General features: G+C 39.1%; 1 protein-coding gene across 2 annotated transcripts in view; it reads right to left on the bottom strand.

Moving 5' to 3' along the window:
* entrep2 (endosomal transmembrane epsin interactor 2) overlaps positions 1–20,994 on the bottom strand; it is an 84,821-nt gene that overhangs the window by 23,151 nt on the left and 40,676 nt on the right. The gene's annotated exons all lie outside the window — the stretch shown is intronic.

The raw sequence follows: 20,994 nt of genomic DNA, 5'->3' as shown, positions 1-20,994 counted from the left end.
TATGCTTGTGTGCATATGGGTGTGTGCATATGGGTGTGTGTGTGTGCGTGTGTGCGTGCGTGTGTGCGTGTGTGTGTGTGCGTGCGTGTGTGTGTTCGGAACTCATCACCGGGATTAGTTGTGATAGGAGTTGAGTGACCCTGAGTTCAGTGCCGGTCCAAATAAACAGTGGAGGTGTTGATAGTAACTCTCAGCAGCAGAACCCAAGGGACATCACACTAAACCAGATGTAACGACTTCCACAGACTCCTAATGCTGCTGGGGAATAGCTTCATCACAGACACACACATCACTTTAAACACTCCTACATGTGCAGATATGTGTATAGAGATACACACACACGTTTTGCAGAAACCATAAAATACTGATGAGGTATATGAGGTTTTACCAAAGAGCACAATGAGCAGAAGAACAAATTTACTTATGATACAATCATAGTTGAACAAAGCATACAAATGTACATATTCTCAGTACAGTAAGGTGTTATTTATATGAAGAACTGCATTAACGGAGGTGGTCTTTTGAGAACCTCTTGCTTCTGTAAGTTGAGGTATTTCCCATTAAACAGGACTCTTGAGGGTATATTAAAGTCACACCAAATATTGTCACAGTCAGCACTAAGAAATGTTTCAACAGTGACCTTTGTCAGCCATACAACAGAGATCACAGCTTGTAGACTAGTCATAATGTTGTTGTGCTGCTGATTATATCTAAAGTAATAAGGTAAGAACACCAGTACATGGTTTCTTTTTTCTTTAGTTATATACAACAAGAGGAGAGTTGATAAAAAAAAACCCAAAAAACCCACACCTCACTTCTTGACTTTATAGGCTTTGATGTGCAGTCATGTTGACAGCAAGTCAGACCACATCTCCGCAGGATGTGATGGATTAGTTCCTGTGGTTAGAGACATCATGTGGAACTTGCAGTCCAACACCTTTTATTGGCAGATGAGATGTGAAGCCTGGACATCAGGCGCGCATCGTGCAAAACTACATCTTACATGTTGGAGTACTTTTTGAATTTAACCTTTTGACTTTTTAATAATGCGCGTTCACGCTTCAAGTATAGGCTTCTGCCTCCAAACATCCCCATGAGAAGAGGATAGGTAGTCAGACAGGCAATAAAGGGAGTAAGCCTGCTCTGTGTAAGGAGCTAGAGGAGTTCATCTCTATGCCAGTGCTCAAACGTATTGATTAAAACAAACCATGAAAGACAGTATCACCCTGAGGGTCAGTAGCTGATTAACCTCCACTTCTCAACATTTTAATCAACCACTGACCTCTGAAGGGCTAAAACAAGGAGGCTCTGTCTTCTCTGCTGCCCCCCCTTGGCTCTTGGTGGGGGGCCTGCTGTAATGAGACAGGACTATAATGAACCTGGTCCCAGCAGACACTCACACTGAAGTACTGCACGAAATTTGTAGGAGATGTTCCATGCTTTTAGTCGATCAATGAAAATCAAAGATGCTGTCTCCATATGTGAGTAATATGATGTAAAACACTAAAATCTGTTACACACAAGGCACAGTACAGGCTGTGACATGTGATTGTGAACAAACTGTCAGCTCGTGGTTTAAAAGGGACAAACTAAGAAGTATATTCAGTTCATAATCTGTTGTTCCTCTGACAAAATTGAAGAATTGGATTGTGCTGAAACATGGTATTTCTAAAACACAGTAAACCTAAGCTATAGCTACATAGATCCAAGTAGTTATACAATGGCACCACACCTATGGCTATGCCATGAAAAAATATTGAAACAGTTTTATTGAAAAAATTTCAAAAATTCTCTCTTGACTTAAACTGTTTTCCAGGGGAAGTTCTGTCTCTTCATATGTTCTCTCTTTTTATCCTGTTTATTAGCCACATAGCAGCATGACTCAAGGCATGGCACTGTTGGTTGATCGGCTGCTCCGTCACATTAGTTCAGGCTGAAATATATCAATAACTATTGCATGGATATGCAATGAAATTTCCCAGACATTCATGGTCCCCAGAGGATGAAGTTTACTGATTTTGGTAATCCCCTGACTTGTTGACTTTTGTAGTTTTGAGTGGTAAGTCTTCACAACCATTGGCTTGCCATAATTAACATTTGATGCAGGGCTTCATGTTGCCCTCAGGGTGAATTCTTCCCTTCAACATTTGCTCTTCCACCATCAACTGGTGAAAACTGTAGTTTATGACTAAATATCTGTATAACTAATGGCAGTTGTGCTTTGTGCTAATTAGCAAGTGTGAGCACTGAGATACTGAACATGCTAAAAAATAAACCGGCTTCAGGTCAGTATGTCATGAGTAAAGCACCTCTTTAGGTGAAGTACAACTTCACAGAGCTGCTAGCATGACAGTAGACACTAGTCTTGGTCAGTGATTTTAATGAAGGGTGATTAAATGTGTTAGTAACCATCAGCCAGAATTATATCAATGCCAGCAGTTGTGGCACCAGTAAGATAGAGGCCTACATTAACGCACTGCTTTCTGTCATTGACATTTCTTGTGCTGCTCCTCACCCTTCATGCAAATAAACTTTCCAGTATTTCTATATATGAATTAAGGGCCACAGACCACCTGAGACAGCCTGTATTTTGCACGTTGTTTTGACAGTTTTCCAATGACACGTAACTAATCAAATTTAAATGCCGGTATACAGCATTGAGATACAGGTACTTATATTAAAGTCTTAGGCAACATTTTTTCCTGCTGTGTATTTGTGTCTTTCTCTATAAATATAATGATTCTATATTTTAAAAAATAAAAATTGATTCAATTAGCTAAAAAAGGTGTTATACAACCACTCTTTCACTTTTTATTTTAGACTGAAAGAGAGCAACGTGACCTGAGCTCTAACTATTTACTGAAGCACCTTTGCTGCTGCTGCTGCCTGGATCATGCCGCTCTCGCTCCTATGAGCCATCAGATAAGGGAGTCTATCTAATTCATATTCTAATTAATATGGAGCCACACTTCCTGCTTCTCAGGGCCTTAGGGGAGAACATCATTCATCAGGCATTATCTCGAGCCAAAAGGTTCCTGTTCACCCAGCCAACTGTGCTCTCTCGCACTCTGCTCATCCCTTTGTCCAGTTCCCTTACCTGTCACTTCCTGTCATTTTACGCATACTAAAAGCATATGGAAGATGGTTACTGAAGGTCTGTGTGTGTGCATGGTTTTATGTGCTGAGAGAAACAATGTGGTGAACAAGGGAGAGGAATCAACACAAAGAAAAGAGACAGCATGATGCAAAAAGCTTTTGAGTACAGCCTCAAAGGAGACATCTTTTAGTCTATGTGCGAAACAGAAGAGTGGATCATTTGGTTTTTTTCATGTGTGGAACCAATTGACACACAATTCAGTTCCTTTAATGTCATTGTATGAGTAGAATGAAATTAGGCAGCCTTGCTTTTAATTATTAACCCCAAAAATAGCTTGCTTGAAAAAAATTAGTTTATCTGTGTGATATCATTATATCAATATTGTACACTGGGCATAAATAACTTTCTGTAGCAGGAGTCTGCAGCCATTTGCAATAATTACTGACGAGCATCCATGTACTCTGACTTTTTAGGAGAGACCGTTTTCCATGCGTGTCTGAGGAAAATCCACAGGGAGTGTAGGAGGGTCTAGGGGGTTGGTTTTAAGTTGTAACATGCCATGTACCGTGCAGTTAAACCCACACCCACTCTTATTCCTAAGAAATATAAAATAATTAATAATGTAGATTCAGAGATGTGCTCTATAATACAAAATACACAAATCCAAATGGAAATTGGACTGTGTAAGTATAAAGCGGAGTAGCAAAACGCATAAGTAATAATGTGACTCATGATATTTGCAAAGTAAATGAATGTGAACGAGACAAGTGAAATTAAATTGTGAAAACTAAGTAATGAAAATTTAGGAAGGAATATAAATGTGGTAGAAAAAAACATCCCCAAAGTGAATATCGAGACTATGTTGATTCTTTAATCTACTTAACCCTTAATAAAATTCTCTTTTGAGTAATGCTGAAAGAAAACATTGCCAAGGACAGAGAGTGAGAGACATAAGATGTAGGATTCGACAGCAGAAGCATTTACATCCTTTACTTTAAGTAGCAGTACCGTTCAGTAAAAAAAGTCCACCATAAGGTAAGGTCTCACTTTCTGTTAATCAATATTCACTAAAAATATAAAGTAAATATACCACTTTTCAGGCAAAATGGCATCTTTTGTACTGGTATATATTCTATTATTGGATAATTATTCACGCATTTACATGGAAACAGTATTATAATGCCGAGTTGGATGAAGTGGAGCTGATTCTATGTAACAATTGTAGTTTCTATGCTCATTCTAGGATCTTTTAAATCTTAACATGAAAAGTAACTAGTGACTACAGCTGACAGGTAAATGTAGACAAGTAAAAGTACAGAATTGCCCTCTGACATGAAAAGTACCATAAAATGAAAATACTCAAATTAAGTTCAAGTACCTATGAATTGTACTAAAGTAAAAGTATTTGTGTAAATGGACTCAGTTACCTTCCACTACTGGTTTGATCAGCTGTGAATCTATTAAAGACAATTGTTGCTTGTTGGTTGTTGCTTGTATGATGCCTGCCATGTGAAGCATATCAATATTTGAATAAATAAAGCGGATACTCCCTTCAGCATATACGCTCATACACAATGAGATGGAACAATGAAAAGATAAATCAAGTTAGACAGCAGTCCAGCACCTTGTGGACGCAGTGTTCACTGTTTGTAAGCTTTACTGCTGAGGAGGTGATGTGAGTATACTCCCCTGGGAAGGAATCTCTGCTCCAAAGAGGTTCATTTAATCACTCTCATCTTCCTTCTTCAGCTGTTAAAGAGTGAGGTTGGTTTGTAGAGCAAAGATGTTCTGACTCTTGCTCTGATTTGAATTTATTCTTGGCGGATGCACAGTGTGTGAGGAGAGAGGAGGTGATCTGAGGAGCAGTGGGAGGCGGAGAGTGGTAGTGCTAATGCAAACTGACCAGAGGTGACAGGCAAACTGTGACCAGAGGGAAAACCCACACACACTAATGTCCTTCTCGTTCAGCTTGCCTGGTGTATAAAGAAATAACACACAGCCTTTATTCAGGCTGGCAGTGAGGTGGCTTTAGAGAGAGACACTTTTCAACAGGAGTACTCGGGGTGAAGCCTCTACGTTGGCAGACATCCACCCTGCTTAAGTGTCCCTGAGCAAGACACTTCAGTTCTCTGCAGCAGGTTAACAGAGCTCACATTAACAGCTGCTGCTTATGGTTAATTATGAAACATTTACTGCTGATTCTGCACTGAGTGAATGTAAGATTGTTTATAAGAGCTAACAAGCACAGGACAGACCTGACTGTTTGAGCTAGGTTTATTTGTTACACTTAATTAACCAAATTCATAGCAATAGCTCTCACTAAACACCCTTCATTTCAACAAAGAAAACAAATAAAACGGTTTCTTTTGATCTGCAGACAGATGACAGCATAACATTTCATTTGAACTTTTAACATTCGTGTCACTAGAAACACAACAGAGTCGGAGCTGGAGTCAGAGAAACTTGAATACATTTAGATAAACATCCACACTGAGCCAAAACGAACTTAAAGATTTTACAAAGGATGCTGGAAGGATGCAAAAGGATGTTGCCTAGCAACGGGAAGTATTTTTTCTTGGCTGAGGACCAAGGAAAATTTATCAAAACAAAACGAAAGCTTCTGTTTCTGCCTTTGTCCTTGTGCCTACAGTCACATCACAGCAGTGCTACTATCTCTTGGTATAAATCTTCTCATATGTTACTGTTTATTTTTCCAAAACCATTTAAAATGTGACAGGAGCAGGGTAAATGGAAATGTCTGAAACACCCATCACACAATTCTGGGTGGGCTTGCTGGTGAAACTTGAGTAAAATAGGAGCTTTGTGCGGAAGGTCCCCTGCCACCTCTGGAAAAATATTTTGAAAGAGAAGAAAAGAAAATCTAACCATAAAATCATAAAATCCTACAGAGAACATGTGAAAGGGGGTAATCCCATCCCAAAGCTATTTTTGAGAGCTTTACTTTTGTTTGAAGTCATGCAACGTTTCCTGCAGATTTGTTCTTTGTAGACTGTGTCTCCACCCCAAAACACCACCTTCCACTCAGTCTTCTCACACATTCGCAGACGTATGCACTTTTGTTTTCATCTCTGTCTGTCTGTCTGACACACACGCACACACACACACACACACACACACACACACACACACACACCCTTCCTGTCTCTCTGTTTTCCTTTAGCAGCTCCTGACAGGTGGTCCTGCGGGACCCATCTCAGTTGGCAGTAGGCTACATCTCCCACTAAAGCCTCTCCATCTGGGTCAAGTCAGGGAATAACAGGCCTCTAAGGAAGAAGGGAGGCAGAAGATGCACAGACAAGTGCAAACACAGGGGCTGATCTGGAATCAGTATGCATGAATTTTTTTGTGTCCTAATACTGTATGTGAATGCATGTGTACATCATAGCATGTGTGTGTTATTGTGTTGTCTCTCAGTGCACTATGTCTGCATGTGCAGGGCAGCTGTGGGTCTACATGTGCACATACAGTTGTAATAACAACACAGTCTCTTGAGTGTCACAGCTCCCTATTTACACAGGATGACAGACAGCAGTGGAAGCATTTAGACCGTTTTTATACACCGAAAACAGATCCTCTGAAATGTTGAACACGGCCTTTCCTTCCTTCCCGTGCTACAGTTTGAAACCAGTTTGAATTAGAAGTGCTGCACTGATGCGCCACAGTAAAAACTGTTGAATAGCATTGGTTTGAATGACCGAAGAAGAATTTAAAAATGGAGAAAATGTGTGCGTCCCATTTTACTGCTTCTCTATTAGGGGAAAAAACGATTTTTGAATAGGTGGTTTGGTTTTATTGAACAATGTATCTCTAAAATGTCAACTTTTCACAAATCAAGAAATAAAGCCTCTTAATGAGCTGCGTTTTAAAGATGAGTCACAGGCATTTAATGCTTCTGCTTAAAACTCTCTAAAACTCGCGGCAATGATAAGCAACTCCACATAGTGGCGTCGAGTGTTTATACAAAGACAGTTTGCTGGTTTAGTAATAAGTATAGTAATAAAATAGGAAAAACTAAAATAACAACAATAAAGTCGTGCTTTGGCTCAGTCTTCCTGAAACCTGGAGATGGTATGTGATACTTGAATCCATCATGCACATGTCAGAGAACTTTACATGAAACAAAACCTCAGGCCAGGAAATTACAAACAGCGTATGATATTTATTCTGACACAAAAGGACATTATTCCATCTTATGAGACGTTTATGAGTTGCTCTGATACCAATACACACATTGACAGGGTTGTTTGTAGGTTTGCTGGACTACTTTACTTTTACCAGTCTCTGGAGCTCTTTTTTTATTTATAATATACAATCAATTCATGGCAGATAAAAACTTCAGCTCAGGGTTTTCAGCTTTCATATTCTCCTCTCAATGGTAAAAAGTCAGTGGAAGTCAGTGTGGTTAATCATAGTTTGTGCCTTCCTGGTGTAGCAGTAGTTAGTGTGGTATGTGCCTTTATACAAGTGTCTGCTTTGAGAGATCAAACACTGGCAGGTGGAACTACAGTATAATGCTCCCAAACACTGTTTCAGCTTGTGAGGACAGACAAGTGCACATACTTAAATCCACACAGCAAACACGAATGCTCTCCGGTCTTCGCCTCTCTATTTTACCTTCTTAACTTAGAATAGAAAACTACCTCAGGACAGGGTTTTATAACTCATGGTTTTTAATCAATATACAAAATGATCTCTCTAATTATTTTATGTTATAAAAATCAAAAACTGTATCGGGTGCACATCATACAACACTTGAACTGACCACTGACCATAGCAAATGGATATACAGTAAGATCTCACAGAAAAAACTCTCTCTATTTCATGGAACAACAATGAGCATCCCTCCTTAAATCCCCCGTAACACAGCAGGCACCAGACAACAATGTTAAGTCAGACAGATATTGGAGTCTAAAGAGTCTAACTCCAGATGTTAAATTTTGGTTGGGAATACAAAATTGTCAAATACCAATGTTGACTAACTGACATTGTGAAGTTTGGAAGACACTGGGTTTTTCTCACAACAAGGATGTTGATATTTTATGTGCCAAGACGGTGTTGACATGAGACATTTGAAAGACGTTGGATTTTCGCTACATAACAACACAACCTAAAATCACCAGTATATCAACGTCAGCTCTCGATCTATATTAGCCAGAAGTGTTTTTGCAGAACATTATGATGTCACAGTTAGACATTTGTGTTAAACTGTGTCAAACTTTGCGTATGAATTCATGAGTTATGGCCAAAACAGTGTTCTGTGAGGTCACCATGACCCCGACCCTTGGCCACAAAAATCGAATCAGTTCAGCTTTAAGTCCAACTGAATGTTTTTGCCAATTCTGAAGAAATTCCCTCAAGGCGTTACTGAGATATTGCATTCACGAGAATAGGATGGACAGACGGTTGTCGCCTGCGCTGAGCCGTAAGAAGTATCATGTCCTTCCAAGGCAAGCAGCATTATAATTCGTCGTCTGTTTGATATTTTCCGCTGCCATTTCTGATGTCAGCAGTATTCACGAAGAAAGAGGCTAATGCGATTAAGATGATTATTGTGATAATACACACCCATGGAAAGCTAATCTTAATGAACTACATACAGTAGCTGTATAACAAAGTGTTCCTGTACTCACTTTATTCATGTGCTTCCTCTATCTCTCTCTTCCTCCTCAGACATCAAAGGTCACAAGTCTGTTCACGGTGGTTTCCTGTACCCAGTAGCCAAGCACTGGGCGAGTCTTCAGCCGCTATAAGCCAAAGCTGTGAAGTAGTGGCTGCAGTTATGCCGCAGTATCAACTCACTCAGCTGTGAAATATGGCTGACATGATTGTGTGCAAACCACAATTACGTCTCGACTCCCTGACAAGTGACCGCAGAGAACTAGTTGTTCAGTCAGCTGTGGAATATAAACTGGTGGACCTTGCCTCTAATGCCTCCATTTGCTCAAAACACAATCACTGCAATGTCACACACAGTTCTAACCGTTCGCTATAGAAAGAGATTGGCAGCAATATGACAGGAGAGTGAGAGGAGCCCGTTTGTGCTGCTTAACAATAGCTGAAAGAAAAGCACAAGCACCATTTTGTGTGTGTGCTTGTGGTTCGAATGACCGAAGTGCATTTCTCACAAGCTATGATTTTATCATTACTGTGTGCTGTCAACGTGGCATTTGAAAACTTGGGAGAGTTTTATTTTGGGAATGAACAGGATAACAATACATACAAAAACCCATCTTTCTCATTTTTTTTCTTCTCCATCCAATCAACTACTGCACACTGTCTCCCACACTGCTGTAACGTACTGTATATCAATTTACAAGGTTTCAGTCTGTTAGAGCTTCAGCAGGTATCTGGGGAAGTATCACCACTTTACCGTACATACACACAGGTTGCTTCAGTTAGATATGCAATCAGAGGACCACAGTAATCAAACGGGTGACTGATGCACCTTGAATGGACAAACATAATATCACATTCAAATCCCTAGGGATTAGAAAATTACACAAATGACGCAAAGAGCACAAATGCCAGTTCATTATAGAACCTACAAGTTTTAGTTTCCAGCTTTTATTCAAGTTGTCTTTTAGTCCACCTGTCCATGCACCTGTCACATATTCAGATGTAGTACAAGTGTGGCAACACAGATATCACCATAACTTGGTTTCATCCATATCTGTAAAACTCAACGCTCTCTTCTGAAGTGATTTTGTCACCTTTCAAGTTGTAATCTCAGCTGTTAAAAAACTTCTACAGCGTTCAGTCTGGGCTGCTGTTATTACAGACATGTCTGAACTGACTATGACCCCTGAACTTGCTTGTGAACACTTCTTCTGTCAAACCGTGACATTTAGCCAGCAAACATCCACTGCTTGTGGGAAATGTGATTAGTTAAAGGCCAGTAAAAACATAAATATGGGATAGTTTTTCAGTTATCAAAAAATATGATGGCTGCCACATGCAGAGTTGAGAAAGGTTCTGTTCCCAAGCTGGATTTTTAGTCATTAGCGTAGTTACAAATGTCAGTGGGAACAGAGGCTGGAAGTTCTGGTTTCTCTTGGGCTCTCTACGTTTCCTCAGCTTGCTCTTTATCTTAATTGTTTGAAAATCATTTTTTACTCTCAAGTTGACTTTGACAGAAGCAGCAACAGGTTAGAAAGAATTTTAGCATTTTCTTTCATTAAAGACAGGAGGTCAATAAAATAATGTGTGGATTTTAAGTACAGTAACAATGTTTTTTTATGAAATACACAAACGGCTTAGAACTAAAATGTATATGGATAAATAAAGCTTGGAGTGGTCATAAATGCAGAGAGCAGAAGTGACTGCAAGGACACATTTATGGGCTTTATCACTGATGCTCTCCGGGAAATAAACTCTCTCTGTGTGTCTGGTAATTATCTCGCTCTGTGTTGAAACTCTGCAAAGCTCAGCTCAGCGGTCTGACACATACAACTTGTGTGTAGATGACGGGTAAACACATAATGACATTAATAAATTCAAGATAATCAGCTTTGTATGAGAACATTAGCTTGTTTGTTTTCCTGTTTTCCTTTATGTGCATGGCAGAGAGCTGTTGATAACTATGTGATTGTGTGTGTGTTAGTACGTTGAGTTGTTACTCATACCAGACGGTGCTGGTTCCTGTAGTTTACCGTGTGGACATGAGATTTAGCGTTTTACGTGAGTCGACATTTGCTGATGTTTGAGGCTGGACAATAACTGTAGTAGGATTTCTGCGCTTCATGTTCAGACAAAGTAAAAAAAAAAAAGGCAGAGCCATGATAGTAATCATCTTTCCATGATACACGCGCAGAAAATAGCAATACAGCTTCAAACTCATTTTAACAAATGTACAGCCATACAATCATGTTACCACCTATTTCTGTATTTATATTTACAGCATACTATGAACACCAGTCTAAATAATCCCCTGTGGGATTATTACGATCAAAAGACAACCAAACCGCAGAACACTAAAAGCTGCAGTTTCTCATTGTGCGCTTGTTTCTCGTTAGCTATTCATGAATTAAACATTAAATAGCCTCAGAGGGCATTATAGTGGTGGTGTATAAACCAGAGAACGTCCGTTGTTCATGTTCACAAATATCCAAGCAAGAGAGATTTTAAAAATACTGTCTGACATCATGTGTCTGATCTGTTTACATCAAACATTGTGTTACACAGTTTTCAATTTGGTTTCTAGAATCAGGAAAGACTAAAATGATTGAATTATTTCATGGAAATGATAGAGAGAAGAGGGTGAAGGACATCAACATGATTTAGGATAAAGGACGAGTCCAGCATTGTCAGTCTGGAGGCAAAAACCAGGGGGCCAAAGCAATAACACACACACACACACACACACACACACACACACACACACACACACACACACACACACACACACACAAAACCATTAAAGTGCATATTTTCACTGTCTGCATTCAACACTATGGCAAGTAGAAGAGAGGATGTGGTCTTTCAAATTAAACTACTGTCTACATCTAAGCCACTAAGACAAAAGAAAAACCCAGTGCCTAAGACATGTTGTCATCCTTTAGTCATTCTGCTCTTGCAGCTGTTCATTTACTTTGACATTATTTAACTTCTGAATAACAATTTTTGGCAATTAATTCATTACATAAACAATGAAAACTAACAGTTTCAGTCTGTTGGAATATAACGTCTACTCTGAAATTAAACACTTTGACTTTGATTGTCAGTGTGTGATGAGGATTGAACTGTGTCTGATGTGCAGTTACAGTAGATATGAAATCATCCATGTGTCTTTGCTTATAATTTGAACGGTCCATAATTTATTCAAAAGTCTGTGACCTTTCTGTGTGGAGCCAAACGCTCAAAACTTTCCCTTGCAATCTTTTATACACTCCAAGCACACGCACACACACACACACACACACACACACACACACACACACACACACACACACACACACACACCTATGCCTGCTTGCCACAGAGCCAGGAACAGAGGCTGCTAATGGGCTAATTTCACTCCTAATTAGAGAATTCATTTGTCCATTTAGGTCTGTACGAAAAATGCTCAACTATTTGAAGGCTAAATTGGTCTGGACAGATACAACATAACTACCTAGACTGGTCTGAGGCACAGCCTTTCCATCATTTCATTAATTGGATGATTAAAAAAATGTCACTCACAAACCGGGTAGTTTAGATTTTTTGTTGTCCCGATGTTTGGTTATAAATCTTTATTCCACCAGTGTAGATATGTCTGTTTCACTGTTGCAATCAGTCAGTGTGCCCTCCCTCTCTCTCTCGCTCTCTCTTCCTCCCTCTCTCAGCCATATTTATGGCCTGTCAGGGTCACAGGCTGTCACAGAGAGCACCCTCATAAACCCTTTCACCGATGTCCTGCTGGCCCTACTGTAGTTATGTGATCATAATGGAAAGTCTACAGTTATCACATGTGTGTGTGCTCTTCGTGATTTGTGTGCATCATTAGCTAAGACATCTGGAGATGTGGAGAGCAGAAGTGTGTGTTTATATGTGTCTTATGGTTTAGAAAAGGAAAGCATACTGCCCTCATGACCATGCAGTGGGCATGAGGTTTGTGTGCGTGCAGATTTATACCCAGGAAGTCTGCAGCCATCAGGGTGTCACTGAAATGGTGCTGTAAATCACACACACTTCTCAGATAAACAGGCACGCACACATTTGTCAAATTAAGCTGTAGTGGAAGTTCAACCAGTGGAGGACGACACACACCCTGTAACGCCTCATGCCTAATATTTCTCCACTGCCAGTCATATCCACAATTGTCCAGTCCCAAACTAATTAGTGCACATCCATCACCTTCTATGTTTTCTCTAAAACCTTTAATGCAATATATTTCTTTCATTTTTCCAAAACACTCCCACACCCAACAAGATGCTGTCAAGTATATATACACATGCCAGTTTTTTTCCCACAGGTTTGATCATAATTTGACTTGACATCTGGTTGTTAGTATGACTAATTATTAGTTTTCTGTTTTTGCCTTTTTTGGAAAAAAGGAATGAAACGTGGGAAGAAAGAGAAGGTCAAAACAATGCAAAAAAAGGTATGTGCTAAAAGAAACCGCACAAGTAGGTGCCTGAAAAACAAGAATCTCATCTCCAACATTACAGAATGTTTTGAAAATAGCTACCAAACACCCTCCCTATGCAATACTGCATCATCAGAGTTCACAGTTTATTTTCAAGACCAGCTTACTTTTGCCGATTTCAAAATAGTTGGCAATTAATTAATTGGCTCTCTGTGTGGATATGCTGTAACACTTTGTGTTAACCTACACAGGACTGCTGTCCAGGATTCCAGGATACAGACACTAAGGTCATGAGTGAGAAAACTTTCACTAGACACCGAAAATAAAGTCTCAATAGTTGCTTCTGTTTCTTTTTTACACATTTAATTAACCATTCAATTAAACTGTCTGTGAATTTTCTCTCACATTACAACATAACTTGTCTTCCAGATTAAACGACAAAACATAGTTGTCTAGGCTCTCTAAAACGAGAAAAAACACATTTGTCTGTGTTTTCCTAAACTGTTAAAAATCACAGTTGAAAAATCTGTTTTATCTGTCTTTGTTTCTGTTAAGTGACAACGGTACGGTGCTTTGTTGAGGTTTGGAGAAATTTGGTTTAATATGATTAATTTGCTAAGGTTATGGGACCATTATCATCATGGTGACAACAATAAACATGTGGTGAAGGTTTGAGAACAATCATGGATAAAAAAAGAAAAGAAAAAAGAAACACGACCTTGACTGTTGGTAAATGAACAGCAGTCTCACATTACGTTTTGTTAACCCAGCTATCCACCCTGACCTCCTCCATATGCAGACTTTGTTGCTTTATAAAGTCGTCACTTGACTTCCTTCTTTTGCTCCCCTCATAATTACCATAGCCACTTTGTTACTTGAACATAAACATGTCATTTTGAGGCATTAAGTCAAACAACCGGTGCTGTTGGGAGGACAGTCTCCAACATTAAAGTTTAAACACTGTTTTAAAGTCTTCTCCATACTGCCAGGAATATAATTCTGCTGGGGTAAATACTGAATCACTCGTATACTTCTTTAGATGAATTATTAGAAATTTAACAGAATTTATATATATGTATTCTGCTAAATTTATATATATGTACATTTAGATGTGTGTTTGATGTATATATATTACATTATAAAGAATTTTCATTGTAGAATGTAAACTGGCTTCCCGGCTTCCAAACACAAACAAATCCCAGAAAAATTGACAAGAGGACACAATGTCAGTGTCCTCATGGGTAGCTACTGCCCTTTATGTGCAGCATGTGCATGTTCATGTTTCCAGTGGAAGCACGGTAGGAGATAGCTGCAGCAACGTTAATAAACGGCATAAGAAATATGACAGAACATGATGGCAGATTCTAATCTTTACAAATCAAACATGAATGATTGTTTTCAGTGTCCCAGGCCTGTTCGAGCAGGCGGCAGAGGGATGAGCATATCCCTTGGATCAGGCCAGAAACATGCTCCAGGTCCAACCTGTCACTCTAAAGGTTAACGGATGCAGTGGAGAGTCACACTACACCACCACTGAGGTGACCGAGGTGAAACATCTGCCCTCTGTGTGGCTATGGCCATTGTTTGCAATAACCAAAGTATTTTCTAGGAGCCCACACTGTTCTATGAAAGCTAAAAACATACCTAGCTCAGAGCACTCTTGGGAATGTACAGCAGCGTCTCATTTCCATTGAAAACAATGAGGAGAAAAGAAAAAAGATGTTCCCAGCAGACATGCAGCTTTAATATTCTCGGGGCATACAGTATAGGTCGAGCGCTCGCTGGTGTCGAGATAAACCTTCATAGCTCAGTTGATTAATGCATTACAGTGGAAGGCTGGAGCAGGCATGGACATGAATTCATTTTCTGACAGTAATACAATGCAAAATGAAACACTCCTCGGTTATAGACAGTTTGTTTCATAAGCTCTACCCAGCGGTTGGGTTGGCCCTTAGTGACTAACACGTTTACATAGACTGTAATATTCCAATATTACAGTAACCTGATTAAGACAACACTGTATACTAATAAGAAATTTCTATACAAAAATGTGTTCTAATTTTTCCAAACAAGGTCAAAGTCCAACAAAGTATAATGAAAGCGAGACTTGAAGTATTTCAGTTCTAGCCACAATATTAAAGAGCATTTTAAATATGTGTACGCCTTAATCAAACTACAAGACTATTTGATGTTCCACAGCATTTTGTGATACATCCATATGATGATCTGTTTGCTTGTCGACATATCCTCTACCTCTAACATACCTGTAACAAGACTAACGACGTGTAACCACAGAAAAAGTTTCAACCATATTTTTCAGTTGTCTGTTTCAAGTGCATCTAACAGAGCAGATACACTCCTATTTCAATCAATCCAGCTGTCTACAGAGGCTGCATAATGGCTATCATTTTACTCTACACACTCAAAAATGCAGCCCAACACATACTTTTATGCTTCAAGTCTATTTTCTTCTGTTTTGCATATAACTTGGTTTAGTATTGGTCTCTGAGCCGAGCCAAAATGCAGCTGCTCACACTATGCTTCCTGTGTAAACATAGTGTAAACATCTACAACTGCTCTAGCAGTTCTGTGAAGCCGTCAAATCAGAGCTTTGGGCCAAACGTCAGCATGCCAACACGCTCGCAATGACAAGGTCACCCGAGGAAAAATCAGGGGTTCATCAAAGTCTGTAGGATTCATCCTCAAGGAACCATAAATGTCCGTATCAAATATAAGGGCCAATCATCTGGCAGTTACTGAGATATTTCAGTCTTAATCGTTTGTGGTTCAATGTTCCATGAACAGGAATATCGTTCATCTAAAATACTGTCCTACCTGGAGTAAGCTCAAACAGTCAGACTGTTTCAGTCCATGCAAACACAGTCAGTTGTACAGGAAATCACTGTGTGACATTCAAGACGATGGCTCAGCTACACAACCGTCCTCCAACCCTGTATCTCTCACTGAAAACAATTTGCACTTCCTCCATGTGGAAACATGAGCGTAAAGTAGTTGCTCATGTTGGATTCTCTTACTGCCTGACATCTCACAAGTGCAGTGACTGTTTCACCTCGGGACTGATGTGTCTCTCCATTATTTAAATCTCTCTGTGCTAGTATAAGTCACTACAGCATAAAACACACTTTCCTTTTATGAATGAAACAGCCAAACTGACAAGCTAAAATCTGAAAAAAGAGGCTAAACTAAAATTAGGTCTATCATCTAAAAGGTTAATAAAAATAGTTTCGAAAATGTGCCAATTTCTTTTTCTTTCTTGCCAAGAGTTAGAGAAGATCAATAACACTATCATGCCTGTGCATTACTAGAACTGTAGCTACAACAGGTTGTATTCCAAATCTTGGTGAGTAAAGGAATGAAGTTTGATGCTGAACTCACAGTGTTTCTTTCTAGACTGTTAATGCTAACACTGGCTATGTAGCAATAGCAAAACTTACAAAAAGCTCCTTTAAACAAACATGGTACGAGTTAATTTAGCAGTGTTGGCAGGTGTATTTTTCAGCGGACCACGAAGCAAATGTCCGTAACTGAGTGAGTGATGAAGTTACATCATTGGTAGGCCAGCGGAGTGTTGGACTTTTCCCATCGGCCGTTGCTCTTTCAAAATGATTTGGTGTTTGTATTACATCATCAGGGAGTGCAGTACTGCGGTGCAGTACAATTTCATAACTGAGCTGTGACTAAATGAAAAAAAAGGTACAAATAGTCGAATCTTGCAGTCAAATCCGATTCCGCTGACGAGAGAGAGAGAGAGAGTAATGCAAGTCACAGAGTTGATGTTCTGACGCGACAAAGTGCTGTATTGGAATTGCATTTATTTAAATGAAATTAACTGTACATTAAATGCATATATAGAAGTATGTAGAGCCATGTGTTATGTGCACTGTATGTGTTTTAAACAAACTAATAACAGCAAAAAAGCAACAACAGTCGAGGCTTCCTGAGACAGAGGCTATATACTGCAGACTTTCAGTGATGTTTCCCTGCAGGGCAAACAAGGACTTACTGCCCTCTAACTCTGTCTAGTTCTTTCTCTAAACACATAATCCATCACAGTCACAAACAGCAGAAGAATGCAGGTAGTCTTGTCTTTCTCCTGGCTCTGAGTGATAGAGAGTAAATCTGCTGTGGCATTAATGCAGTAAACTAGAATGGATAGGAAACTACAGTGTTTATTAGCTGTTCCAGATAAGGTGGAAGAGGCAGATTTCCTTCAAACATGGATGCAGTGCGTTTTTCTCAATTTCACTGAGTGTAATATACAGTATCAAAAATCTTTCATCTGAAGTTTATGAGGAAACTTTGGGGTCAACAGAATTTCATATTCAACATATCTTCTCTCCGCAATTGTGCACCTGTTCTTCTACTGTGGCTTACACACATGCCACACCAACCATCCTAACATTGCACTCAGCCTCATGCGCCGACTTGACTGCAGTGTGTCAGAGCCAAAAGTGTTGCACAAGCTTTCTTCTCTATACCCTGTCTCACCTTTTCTATTTATAACCCATATCTGCCTGTCTAATACATCAGGGTGGAAGCAAAGATCTCAAAATACAGACTGACTCAAAACAAAGGTCAAAATATTGAAAGATCATAGCAATAAAAAGAACATTGCTATATCTCATACAAATTTATTTATGGTTGCAGGTATAGCTGTTTATAGCTATTTTAAGTCTATAAAATGTCATAGAATAATAAAAACCCAACCAGCACAATTTCTCTGAACCATAAAGGAGTAGGAATGAAAATGAAAATGCATATTTGTTTTCTTGCCCTGAGTTCGATTAGAAGGTTGATACCACTCTTATGTCTGTCTTTTCAATATGAAGCCACAGGCAGCAGCGGGTTAGCTTAGCTTAGCATAAAGACTGGAGTCTTGAGGTAGTGAATGAACCAGTGGAGGCTCCATACACTTTGGTTTTTATATGGATTAAAGAACATACTGCTGTTTCCCCATTTCCAATGTAAGCAAAGCTAAGCAAACCAGTTGCTTGCTGTAGCTTCATTTTTAAAACAGACAGACATGAGAATGGGATTGATCTTCTCATCTAACTCTCAGCAAGAAGGCAAATAAACATATTTCCCAAAATGGCAAACGATTCCTTTAAGTAATGTGGTTAATTTGTTTAACTGTTCAAAACCAGAACATAATCAACTTGCAGCACCATAAAATAGAGAAAAGGTCCATCTACACACACATCCAGACACTGGAAGCATCAACTATTGGGCATTTTTGCACAACAATTGACTTGAAACCGTTATGAAATAAATTGTTATTAAACTGATTAATGGAGTAATCGACTAATCCTTCCCTGAGTAAAATCCTAACTTGACCAGATCAGAGACCAATCTCAAATAAGTCAGCAGTCTTTAATGCACATACTTAAAAGGTTTGGAGAAACTCCAGTTATTACGAATCCCGATGCAGAGCATACCCACCCACAGTTGGCAGATGGGTTGGTGCAGCATTGCCAGGCCTGAAAGCGTCCAGCCGGTGTATTAGTCACCTGCCAGTCAGCACTGAGTCGATGCCAGAAATGAAAAAGCTCGCCTGTCAGGACTGAACATTACATGCTTCATTAACAGTCACAAAAAAAAAAAAAAAAAAAAACTACACTAGATATTACCTTTAAGACCCTTCTAAAGACAGGGAGCAGCAACTGTGGACTGACATCTCTGTGTACGTGCAGACACAAGACTATTCCAGTAAATTAGTCACGCTTTTTAAGGAAAGAAAAGTAAGAGGATTTAACTCTTTTACAGCGCACAATGTGTGACCAATTTCAACTCACACCTCAATGATGGGATATTTCCTTTGATCCCTAAGAGCCAAAATGATTCACATCTCCTTCTTGGGCATAACACTACGAAAAAGCAAAGAAAGGAAGAGGTAATGGAAATGTTAAGGGAGAGGATGCTGATATTGTGTGGCAGGGAAGCAAGGTGATAAAACTAAAGGTAGCGAGGCAAGTGATATGCAGTTGTGTGTGTGTGTGTGTGTGTGTGTGTGTGTGTGTGTGTGTGTGTGTGTGTGTGTGTGTGTGTGTGTGAGAGAGAGAGAAAGGCGGGGGGGGTAAAGCTGCAAAAATGAGATGAGATTATTTATGGCATTAAGAAACCATGAAATAGAATCGGGCAGGGGCTTGTAGTTCATCTCCACTTTAAAAGACAGAAAGACTGAAAGCTATGTAGACAGAGAGAGATCATCTTCAGTTACAAGTAAACCATGATGCATCTGTGTGTTATTCTGAAGTACAAAGGAAGGGATAATAGTCGGTCATTTAAAGCTTTTCAGCCTCTATTTCTGCAAACCAATTAATCCCTGGAAATCTTGGGAGTGAGAGAAACATTTTACCACCCAGATGCAAAGCAACACTGCAAGACCAAGAAAATAAAAAAGTACATAAAAATAAAAGTGGTCTAGTTATTTACAAAAAGTAAGAAACTTCACTTCTACTCACAATTTTAAGAATAAAAGCTGTTCATGAAGTTTCTTACAACTTAAAAATACTCTCTCTACTGAAGACATCTCTTCAGTTAGTTAAGAGCGGATCTCAGACACCTTCTGTTTCAGGTGAACTGTAATATGTTGGTCATGATGTATAATGCATTAGCTGAAGCACTATGTATGATTCAGGTTAGCTTTAGCCAGATATCTGCAATGATTGGAACAGTGAACAGGATGTTACACACCCTTTCTTGTCTTTATTAGGGTTGTGAACATCAAGAATAAAGAATAAATAATTGATGTTGTTTGCAGTCACTTTCCGTGCAGCATGATGGTCTGAATCGTCTGTGAGGTACTAAACTCTCTTTGTTACTGGTATGTGATTTAGAGGCAGCTGTGGAGTTTCTTTTTGTTCCCCTTTCTGCCAATTTCTTATAATTTCAAATTCAAATTTTAAATTTGATGGATTAACTAATTTCACATATTAATTGCTACTGGATACACACGTTTTACATAAGTAAAATAAACTTTTAAAAAGTTATACATTTTTGCAGAATATCAAAAAAGAACAATATGATAGATGTAGGGTATATCCTTCCTTCTGATTGGCTATTTACAAAGAGCGTGCATGTGATTAATCATGTGACTTGCTCTTAAAGGTTACTCTTACACTTTATACTAAGTAGCTCAATAAATGTGTCTTATTTCTCACACTCTGCAAATGATTTTACTCCCTGGTTCTGTATTTATTCGACTTAAGAGATTTACTCTAAAGATTTCTAAAATACTTATAATATAAATGTATAAACAGGGATGAAATAATAGAAATTGGTTTACAAGGAAACAAGAGGAAAACCAAACTGAGGTAAGAATCAAATTCTGTCTGCTGGTAGTGGACAAACGTCAAACAAATCATATAATAGGAAGAATTTAGCACGACACTGACATGGGAAGTCAATGCACACAAATCAGTGCCAGCTTCTTTCTTGTTGTTTGCACCTATGATAAATGCAAAAAACAAGAAAAGTGGTATAACATCACATCAGATGTCTAAGTCATAGGCAAATCGTGAGCTAAAGCTATCTTAATCCAATCACTCAAAAACAGGTGTGTGTCCACCTCTAGTTCTGTGCTGCAGTTAAGATCTGCTCTTAAGCAAACTGCCAGAGCTCTGTTACATTTATCTTTCCCTTAATTCCAAAATTTCTCTCTTAGCAGTTTGATAAAAATCCAACATCCTGTGATCTGAGCTCAGACAGTGCCGCGTACATGGCAGCACAAAGCTTTCAATCCTGAATGATGCTATGTGTGTTTGAACTGAGTAGCACAGTTCAGCGACTCTTC

The sequence above is a fragment of the Seriola lalandi genome, unplaced genomic scaffold (assembly GCF_002814215.2).
Source record: "Seriola lalandi dorsalis isolate HSWRI2012SDOR001 ecotype SW California unplaced genomic scaffold, Sedor1 jcf7180002054291, whole genome shotgun sequence".
NCBI lineage: Eukaryota > Metazoa > Chordata > Actinopteri > Carangiformes > Carangidae > Seriola > Seriola lalandi.
Note: the sequence above shows the minus strand (reverse complement) of the source record. Positions and strands in the feature narration are given on the sequence as shown.